This window comes from Trichechus manatus, unplaced genomic scaffold, assembly GCF_000243295.1.
Source record: "Trichechus manatus latirostris isolate Lorelei unplaced genomic scaffold, TriManLat1.0 scaffold00031, whole genome shotgun sequence".
Taxonomy (NCBI): Eukaryota; Metazoa; Chordata; class Mammalia; order Sirenia; family Trichechidae; genus Trichechus; species Trichechus manatus.
Genome location: NW_004443967.1, coordinates 4,120,571 through 4,131,705, shown reverse-complemented (window position 1 = coordinate 4,131,705; position 11,135 = coordinate 4,120,571).

The following is an 11,135-nucleotide window of genomic DNA, read 5'->3' as shown; positions in this document are numbered from 1 at the left end:
AGGTAGATAGCCACCAAGTATGTGGTGTAGGCTCTCACTTACAGTCCTAGACAGGCATGGGTGATTGGTGTAGGCACAGACATCTGGCTGCAGCAGGGAGACACACTCTGAGCAAGGCAGGGGGCTGACGGCCGCCCCTGAGTGTCCAGGAGGAAGGCATGTCCCTGTTCCTAGAGCACATAGGTGGGTGTGTTTTGCAGCCAGACTGTGGGCACCTAATGCTGCTCACTGTAAGGACTGGGGGGCACCTCTTATTCATGGGCCCCTATCACAGGTGGCTAAGTGGCATGGGTGGAGCCACCAGTCCTCAGGCCCCTGATGTGGGTAGGTCTTCTTAATGGGCAGAGCAGTGTCAAATGTCAAGAACCTGCCACTTCACAGCTGAAACAGTTGAAGTTAGAGTTCCGGTATATACCCTGTTGTACTGCGGTAATGTGGGCCTACGCTGTTGAGATGGGCCCACACAAGTCTATGCAGGTGGAAAGGTACTCAAAGTCCGTGGATCCCTTGTGCCTGTGCCTAGGCAAAGGAGCTGTGCCTACCCTGGGTTCCTGGCTTAGGGGAGTCAGCAGTTTATTTTTTCCCCTATTTGTTAATTTGTTCACTCTCCACGGCAGGGAGAATGGCTCCGGATGTGTCATGGATCCTACTTCTGCCCTAGGGGACTCAGCCAATGCTGAAGCCAGTCCAGGACCCTGTACAGAGCAGGGAGTGGGGAGGTAAGTGGGAGAGAGGTTTTTCCCTCAGGGGAGTGTTTTTGATCCGTGTGGTAGGCCGTATGCAGTTACTTATCTTTCGCCAATGAGGGCAGCTTCTCACTGGTTCTGTTCTGGGTGGCTGAGTAGATGCTCTGGTGCTGGGTCTCTCCCAGAGAGGAAAACACGCCTCCTGAGGACCACCACTTGCCTACTTCACTGCTTACCCACAAGCTGCTCAGGCCTGAAGGGCTCAGGCTCTCACCAGGTCAGGTCTGGCAACTCCTCGCTGCTTCTGAAGCATCTCTCCCTCCTCTTGCCACTCAGTCCAGTTCCTCAACTCTGGTTTTGATGTTCAGGGCTCCCAGATTGCCATATATAATCAAATCACTTGTTTTTTCTGGTCTTTGTTGTAAGAGGGTCCACTGGAAACATCTGACTACTCCACAGTCTTGGCCCTGCCTCCTCACACTCAGTTTTTAACAAGTGATCAGATAACCTTAGACTGGAACTTAACGAGAACTGAGGAAAAATTCAAGAAACAAAAGGCATCTTATCTGGCCGCTCTTGCTATGAGAGTCTTTCTTTGAAAGGTGATAAATTTGTTCAAGGTGGTAAACAACCTTGAATAAATAAGTCAACTTGTTTATTCATTCAGAGAGCATTTATTGAGCACTTAATGTGTGTCAAACTGCAAAGTAATGGGACGCAAAGAGGAATAAAAGAGAGTCCCCACGCTGGAGACGATCAGCTTCTCTGACTCCTCTCCCTCTGCCATAATGTCGCTTGTCTGGCTGATACTTCTCAGCTGGTCTCTCTTGCATTCAGTAACACCAGGGTCTCTGCTGACGGTCTCCCAGACTATTTTGAAAGTCCTTTCTCAAGACTTTGGTTGACATTGAGAACATACTGGTTGACGTACTGGATACACTGCTTGTTCATCCCACCCCATCTTCTACTGGAGAGGCAGCCTCCTAATAGTCATCCTGTATGTCCCCTTCTAATCCATCCTCCGCCCAACCACCAGAACAGTCTGCCTAAACTTCAAATCTGTCCATATCATTCTAGTCGTCAAAGAGTCAGGATTCACAAGTGTCTACTTAGTTAAAGCCAAGTTCTATTACATGGTAGACAAGGCTCCCCATATAACTTGGCCTTTACTTACTTTTTAGCCTCTTTGTTCATCCCTCTCACTTTATACTCCGGCAACACCAAACTGACTGTATCTTTCCCTACCACACATTGCATGGTTTCTCATCTCCCTTTGTTTGCTCATACACGATCTTATGCCCCTTTTCTTTGCCTCACTCACTCAAGCTCCTAGGCCACCTTCCTAAACTCTGTTCTGAGGAACACTGATTCTGAGAGTTATTGAAGCTTTTGCTCCATGAAATAAAGCGTTCCATGGTCAAAAAAAAGTTTGGGAAGTGCCAAGTTAGACAAAGTTAAACAGACTTTTTATTTCAGGACTTCTCAGACCCTTTGCTATGCTATTGTGTGCTGTGACTCCCCCAGACCAAACCTCATTTCACCACAGAATCCTGTTTGTCCTGAATACTTATTACCATCTGTTGTCTCTTGGAACATAGTTGTGGAAAAACATCCTAGGAAAATGACTTGCCCTACAACCTTGAACAAATACATTGATTTGTTCATTCCCAGAACATTTATTGAACACCTAATTTGTGTCAAATTGCAAAGTAATGGGAGGCAAAGAGGAATAAAACAGAGTCTTTGCTTGGAGGAGATCAGCTTCTCTGACTCCATTGTCTCATTCATGATGACACCTGCCCTGCTTCTAGTTCTCAAGGACGTCACAGGGACCAACAAGATATATTTGAAGCCCCTCAGGAAATACATTAAATGAAAACACAGAGCATTGTTCTAAAACCTGAAAAATGCTCCAAGCCTCCTGCAAGAGAAAACCTTTCAGATTGATACGATTTGTATGTTGTAAATTACACTATCAACAGCCTTAGTCATTGAGAAAATTAAGATTCTCCATAGACTCTAGCTAAAATTGCCATCCCAAGGTGATGCGGTGTGGGGTGATCTCTAAGAATAGTCCCTAAGGCTTGTTGGTTTTTTGGTCTTTTTATATCTTAAGCCTTGCCTGATTCTTTTTCTTACAAGTTACATTTTTGTCATAGGAACCTCCCTCTTTTATTCTCAGTCTTTTTGTTTTTGTGCCTCCCTTGGAACTAAAGACAATTCTGTCTCTTCATTGTCCAATCCTCCCCATTCAAGCCTCCAACACCGTTCTAAAAATATTCATTTACCTTTTCTACCTATCTTGTTTCCTTCACTTGGCCGATACTGGAAAAGAAGACCAACTGGACTTCATCTGCATTTCAAAGCCTGGGTTTGCAAGTGTAAAGGTTATTTCCCCAAAAACCCATCTGGTTGGAAAATTTATGGTTGAGGAGTTTAAAATCTTATATAAAAAAGTAGGATTGGTAGTAGAAGTAATGGAAAATCTAATTAAGTTATTGAAAACATATTTATGAGAAAATATTTGCAAATCACATATCTGACAAAGGACTAGTATCTAGACTATCTCAAATTTCAACAGTCAAAAAATCCAATTAGAAAATAGGCAAAAGACATGAACAGACATTTCATCAAAGAAGATTACAGAGAGCAAATAAATAAATGAAAATATGCTCAACATCGTTAGTCATTAAGGAAATACAAATGAAAACAATGAGATATCATTATACACTTACCAGAAAGGCTAAAATAAAAAATAGTAACAATACCAAATGCTGGAGAGAATGCAGAGAAACTGGATCACCCATTCATTGCTGGTGGGAATGTAAAACTCTGGAAAACAGTTTCACAGTTTCTTATAAAACTATACAGGCAGTTACCACATGATCCAACAATTGCACTCTTGGGCATGTATCCCAGAGAAATAAAAATGTATGTTCACATAAAAACTTTTATACCAATATTCATAGCTGCTTTATTCGTAATAGCCAAAATCTGGAAACAACACAGAGGTCCTTCAATGGGTGAATGGTTAAGCAAACTGTGGCACATCGATACCATGGAATACACTCAGCAATAAAAGGGAACAAACTGTTAACACATACAACAACTAGGATGAGTCTCCAGGAAATTATGCTTAGTGACAAAAAGCCAATCCCCAGATATCATATACTATGTAATTTGATTGAGATAACATTTTTGAAAAGACAAAATTTTAGAAATGAGGAAGAGATTAGTAGTTTGCCAAGGGTTAGGGATGGGACTGGGAGGGAGGCGGGTGTGGTTATAACAGAGCAACATAAGGGATCCTTGTGATGGAATACTCTGTGTCTTGACTGAAGTGGTGGATGCAGGATTCTACAGATGTGATAAAATTGTATAGAATTAGATACACACATACACACAACCCTCCTCCCCACCCAAGTAAGTACAAGTAAAATTGGGGAAATCTAAGTAAGATCTTTGGATTGTATCAATGTCAATATCCTGGGTGTGATATTGTACTGTAATTTTGCAAGATGTTACCATTGGGGGAAATTGGGTAAAGGATACATGCATTATTTCTTACAATTGCATATGAATCTATAATTATCTCAAAATAAAAAGTTTGATTAAAAAAATATCCATTTTCACAAACAAAACAACTTCTACCACCTGTATGTCATCTTCTGAGGACATTGCTCTTTTTGCCCTGTGGAAGAAGGTACAATTTTTACCACATGCCCTTTGTTCTTAGGGTCCATAGGGCAAATTTCACATAAGTGAATATAAGTTACATAAATTCACAATGATTAAAAATATGTATACACATATTACCACATGGCAGGCAATATTAGCATGGACCATTAGACTCCATATGTGTGGCACAAAGCCCAAAGCAAAATGCTATTTCCCCTGGATGAACTGTGGCCATAGGTGATTGCATGGGAAGCTGGTAGATGTGAGACTACCAGAGGTATCTCTTGCCTTGTGAAGTGGCTGACAAAGCAACATGGTGTTTGCTACACTAGGCAGCCCGTTTCGATTTTAAATTCCAGAGGAACTTGCGATTTGAAAACACTCAAACTGAAACACTTGAGGAATGGGGTTGTGGTTATAAGATGGGCACATAAAAGTAAATCTGTAGAATTCCTTTTATTTTTCCCAAGAAGAAGAAAAGTAGGGAAGGAATAATTATATCAACCCAGAGGCAATCTGAGGGCGGGGTGATCTATTCTCAACTTTCACCCGTTGCCGTCAAGTCATTCCAACTGATAGCAACCCTATAGGACAGAGTAGAACTGCTACATAGGGTTTCCAAGGAGCAGCTGGTGGATTCGAACTGCTGACTTTTTGGTTAGCAGCTGTAGCTCTTAACCACTGTGACACCAGGACTCCGGTATTCTCAACTTAGGACCCTATATACCTTTCTATATATTTGCGGAACAAACAATTCCAAGTAAATAATGGAATCACTCACTTCCCCAATTCTGCCCCCAGTTAGTGAATGGGTCCGCTCCTTCCTCTTTGCCTTTCATTTAGAAGTTCTCTCACAGACTCCATCCCTGACATATATGGTCATGGTTTCCCCAAGGCATAGAGCAGGCCTGATATTCAGCATCAGTATGCACTTGTAGGACAGGAGTTGTTGTTTATGGCTGACGTTCATTCTGATAAGTTGATGCCCTTGCTGATCCACTAGCCCCCATGCTAGACTGGATATGAAATATTTTGACTACTTTCTGTTCCCCCAGACTAGAGCTAAATTGCTACTGTCCTCTTGACCTCAGTTCAGCACCGTATTTCTTACTGAAAGCCACCATGGAGGATGAGAAGTTATGAATCAGCTTCTAATTCCAAAACTAACAGGGCAAGCCATGCCCCCTTCCTGGTCCTCTTTCTGCTGCTATAATATTCAAGGGTTGGACTAAACAATATCTTGTTGTTGTTGTTAGCTGCCATCAAGTTGGCCCCTGACTCACGGCAACTTGCACAATGGTACAAAATGGTCCTGCATAATCGCCATGATTGGTTGCAGATCAGACCTTTGTGATCCATAGGGTTTTCATTGGCTGATTTTTGGAAGTACATTGCCAGGCCTTTCTTCCTAATCTGTCTTAGTCTGGAAGCTCCGCTGAAACCTCTTCAGCATCATAGCAACACACAAGCCTCCACTGACAGACAGGTGGTGGCTGCTCATGGGGTTCATTGGCCAAGAATTAAACCCAAGTCTCCCACATGGAAGGTGAAAGTTCAATCACTAAAGCACAAACAAATATCCTCAAAATAATATCTTAGGTCCCTTCTATATCTAACCACGCTGAATCTTCTGTCTCCTCCCAGCCCTCACATGTGTTGAACATTATAGACATCTCAGAAGGACCACTCCCTATGTGCTCACCCTTCACAGAAAACCAAAACCAAACCCATTGCCATCGAGTCAATTCCAACTCATAGCGACCCTATAGGACATATTAGAACTGCCCCATATGGTTTCCAAGGAGTGGCTGGTGGATTCAAACCGCCGACCTTTTGGTTAGCAGCCAAGCCCTTAACCATTGTGCCACCAGGGCTCCGCTCTTCAGAGAAGGAGGGTAAGTTGAGCTTGGGGTGTTTCCATTGGTGGCTGAAGAGAGGCAAGTCCAAGACAGAACGCTGTTCCTGTTCCTGAGATCCATTGTCTCAAATGGTACCATTTAAGCACCAACAACTCTTGAACAGCCACACCCTTCGTTATAATTCACAGCTCACAGACTCAATTCTCCTGGGAACGTGTTTTTAAAACCAAACGTATCCAGAGTTCACATATGTTGCCTGAATGCGACATTGTGTGATACCTTTTTTTTTTGTCCTGACTCTCTGTGCCCCCCACTTCCCACCCACTCTTTAGAAACCCCATCTCATTGAGTGGCATTAAAAACAAAACACAACACAATCCTCACTCTCACTTAGAGGCCCAAGTCCTGGGGAGCCGGAGCAGAGGAGAGGTTGTCGCCTCTAAAGTTCAGAAATAAAAATGACTTTCTCTTTTCAGTGTCTGTTCCCTGATGTGACTCTGTGATCAGTATCAAATGCTTGGTAGCAAGGATTTCTGTAGCGCTCTCTCAGCTAAAATAGATTGAACCTGCCCGTTGCTCTTTGTGAGGGAACAATGGTGGTAACAATAAGCAGCTGCTATATTGTTCATGCATGAATAGTTCTGATCTGAGATATTTGCTGTTGGGCCCTGTAGATTACCTGCAAAGAATGTCCGGCTCCCTCAGTGGAGAAAGGTTATGCTACAGGCACGCAGGCCAGGCTATTTCATGGTAATGAATCAATAGAGCCTGCAATTAATGGAGTCTTATTTCAAAATGGTAGGGAGTCACCTTTTGAAATAGGGTCTATTTTCTCCTCTGGCCTGATTGCACAGCCCGGGGTGTCTCCGGTTTGAATGGGCCAACTTTGTGTGAGAGCAGGGGTTGGAGGCTGGCAAGAGGGTGACCAGCAAGGTTGCCTTAGAGGCTTACTTGGGCAAGCTCTGGGGGTAATGAAACCCGTATGTGTGGTTATTAGCATGTGATTTAGAACCAGGCAAACAACAGAGGCAGGCTGGGAGGGCCAGAGTATCTTCCGAGTCTCTCATCCTTGTTTCAGCAGGGCAAAATCTTGCTCATCAGGGTTTCTTTTTGAGAACTCACGGCTAATGCATTGTGGTGGTGTTGGAAGAAACAAATACAGGCTTTGGATCCAGGCACGTCTGAGTTCAAATCATTGCGTCATTGTTCCAGTGGTGTGATTTTAGGCAAATTACTTAACCTCTCTGAGCATCCCTTACCTCATCTATCAAACAGGGAGACCATCACCTTCCACAGGACTGTTGCAAAGAAAATGCTGTATTAGTTTCCTAGGGCTGCTATCACAAATTACCACAAACTGGGTGGTTTGTAAGATAGAAATTTACTGTCTCACAATTCTAGAGGCTAGATGTCTGGCAAAGAGTATTGAATATACCGTGAACTGCTAGAAAAACCAACAAATCTGTCTTGGAAGAAGGACAGCTAGAATGCTCCTTAGAGGCGAGGATGATGAGACTTCATCTTACGTCCTTTGGACATGTTATCAGGAGGGACCAGTCCCTGGAGGAGGACGTCATGCTTGGTGAAGTAGACGGTCACCGAAAAAGAAGAAGACCCTCAAAGAGATGGATTGACACAGTGGCTGTAACAATGGGCTCAAACATAACAACAATTGTGTAGATGGCACAGGACTGGACAGTGTTTCGTTCTGTTGTCCATAGGGTCGCTATGAGTCAGAACTGACTTGGCGGCACCTAACAACAACAGCAGCAAGGCCAAGCTCTGCCCAAAGTCTCTAGCGGAAGATCCTTTCTTGTCTCTCCCAGCGTCTGGTAGTCCCAGGCATTTCTTGGCTTGTGAATGCAGCTTCACATGGCTGTGTTCCCTCTGGCTCTCTGGCTCTGTGTCTCTTCTCCTCTTTTATAAGGATGCCCTCATATTAGATTAGGACCCATCCTACTCCAGGGTGACCTCAGGTTAATTTAACTGATAACATCTTTTCAAAGATCCGATTTCCAAACAAGGTTACATCCACAGGTACTGGGAGTTAGGACTTCAACATACCTTTTTGGAGGAAACAATTCAATTCACAATAGGTATGTAGCAAGTCTCCTGGCAGGGACTCAATAAATGGAGTGGGCAGACACTGCTTGTTCATGATTATCCATCCTTGCCTTCTTCCTTACCAACAGAATCCCAATTTTATTCAGGGCAGCAATATGTCCAGTCAAGAAAAACTTGATTTCTCAGTTCCTCTTGCAGTTGGGGTGGCAAACTTCCAGCCAATCAGAAGTGAGAAAGTATCTTCTGGGTTGGGCTACGTGAAAAGCTATCGTTCTTTTGATCAAAACATAAAAAAAGACGGCTTTAGCTGGCACAAAGTTTTTGTCCTTTGCCTGCCCTTTTCTTCTTTCCTGGAATGTTGTAACAATGCCTGGAAGTGCGGCAGCTATCTTGCAACCATGAGGGCAAACTCCACGTGCTAAGGAGAGTGGGGCAGAAGGACAGAAGGAGCCAGAAGTATTGATGAAGTTGTGGAGCAGCCTCACCAGTCGCTGACTGTGTCCCTTGGGACCTCTTGTCAGCTGAGAACAATAAATTCCCACGTGTTTAAGTCACTGTTACTTGAGCTTTCTATTACATGCAGTGAGCACAATCCCCGAATGATACATGGTGATTCTTATTTCTTCAGGCTAGCAAAACAAGCCTGTGGCAGCTTCCTTGGAGACCGACTAAGGTAAGGGGCCAGAATACACTGGGAGACATCCCGTTGGTCTCTGATATTTCAGGACCACAACACCATCCCCTTTATCTGTTGGCCCATGACCCTGAGCTTTTCATTTACATAGGCTTCCTTGCTTATTATTAAATCAGGGCTTCCAGGAAAGTGGCGTCAAATTAAGGGAGATCAGAGGCAAAGATAGTCAAAGCTATATATAAAATACCTGTCTGCATTGTATACAATACTGGAGTTAATCAACCCGAAGAACAAAAGCACTGCCTGAAAGGAGCAACTGCCTGCCAGAGCTGGCTGAAACCCTGCCGAGTGCAGGAAGTAAATATGGGAATGAACAGGCCAAAAATAATAATAGTAATACAAATTTAAAAGCTTCTTTGCTAGTAAAGCAGACTTCGCGGAATTCTCAGTCCCTGGAGAAATAGCCAGAGGATCCGGTTTTATCTAAAGGGACTGAGTGGGAATTTGGGAAAAGTGTAGGCATGCCTTAGTGAAGGTTGTGTTGGGGCCCTAACGTTGTTCCCAAGCTAGGAGGGAGCTTCCCATTGACCTTTGAACGTCAAGCTCCTGGCCCTGCAGCTCTGGGCAGTGTGGCTTGGAGGCTGCCTCTTTTGGACAGCAAAGTAAAAGTGAGTCACAAATGAGCTAATCATCATTAATGTGTTGGCTGAAACTGCCAATCTGACATTCCTCCTAATGGCTGACAAATGTCAGGGTGACTTGTGTGCTTTTTTTGTTAATTGAATTGGTTAATTAGGTCCCAGAGGCCTAGCTGCTAATTATGAGCTGCAGCTGAATATGCGCTTGGAAAAAAAAAAAAAAAATGATGATGCAAGGAAGTTAAAACAAAAGAGAAAACACCCCCCCCAACTCCTTTGTGTTCTTTATAATCTGCACTGTTACCTTCTCTTCATTTCTGACCTGCCACATGTTACTGCCTTCTTGATGTGTTCAAAAAACGGAAAAAAAAAGAGGGCAAGAAAAACTCCAATTCTGCCTTTTTCCATGAGGAGCATCTGCTCAATCAGTTCCTCGTTCATTAATTTTCTGCCAATTAACAAGGAAGAAAAGGTAGAAGAGGAAAGGGGGGAGTCCAGATTTGCAGCTTAATGCATTACCTTGTGAAGATGGTGTTTTCAAAAAAGCTACACGTTTCCTCCCGTTTGGATAAAGAGACGTTAACAGTCTACCAGAGCCAGCAATGATTTGCTGATGTTTAAGAAAACTTTTCCAGAATTCCATAGAACAGGTCCCAGACCCAAGTGGGAGGACACAGAGAAGCCTGCACTGCTGCCCTGAGGAGGAACCTCCCTTCAGCTCACGAAGGATTACAGGAATTCAGAGTTGGAGGTCAGGGTCTCCAAGAAGTCTCTCCCAACACGGAACCACATCTTCCCAGAGTTGTCTTACTTCTGTTCTCCCTTCCAAGTAGCGGGGAACATTCAAGGAAGTTGAATGTTTTAGCTTCATACCACCAGTTCACACTGCTTCTGGGAGCTGGCAAGTCTCAAATATCTGACAAACTGGTAGACATTCTTTGGTTAGTGGGCCGGAGTGAGGCACAAAGAAGGAGAATGGGAGGAACTCAAAGGATCTTTGTGGCAGGAAGAGATTTTTTCCAGCCTCTAAAGATCTGGCAGAGATAGTTAGACAGGGGTAATCAGTCTTAAAAAAATCAAACCAAACCTTCTAGTCGATTCTGACTAATAGTGATCCTATAGGACAGAGTAGAACTGCCCCATAGCATTTCCAAGGAGCAGCGGGTGGATTCGAACTGCCAACCTTTTGATTAGCAACCATAACTCTTAACCACTGCGTCAATCAGTCTTAGAAGAAATATAACCAGAATGTTCCTTAGACGCAAGGATGGTGAGACTTCACCTTGCTTACTTTGGACACATCATCAGGAAAGACCAATCACTAGAAAAGGACAATTTTGGTAGAGGGCCAACAAGAGAAAACAAGAGAAACCCTTAACGAGATGGACTGACACAATCGTTGCAACAGTGGGCTCAAACATACCAGTGATCGTGAAGATGGCACAGGACCCAGCCATCTTTCGTTCTGTTATACAGAAGGTCACCATGAGTCAGAGCCAACCTGATGGCAACTAACTACAAAGCAGCCAGTCCCAACCTCAATGCTCCTCACTCTCAAAGCCCTGGGATTTTGAAA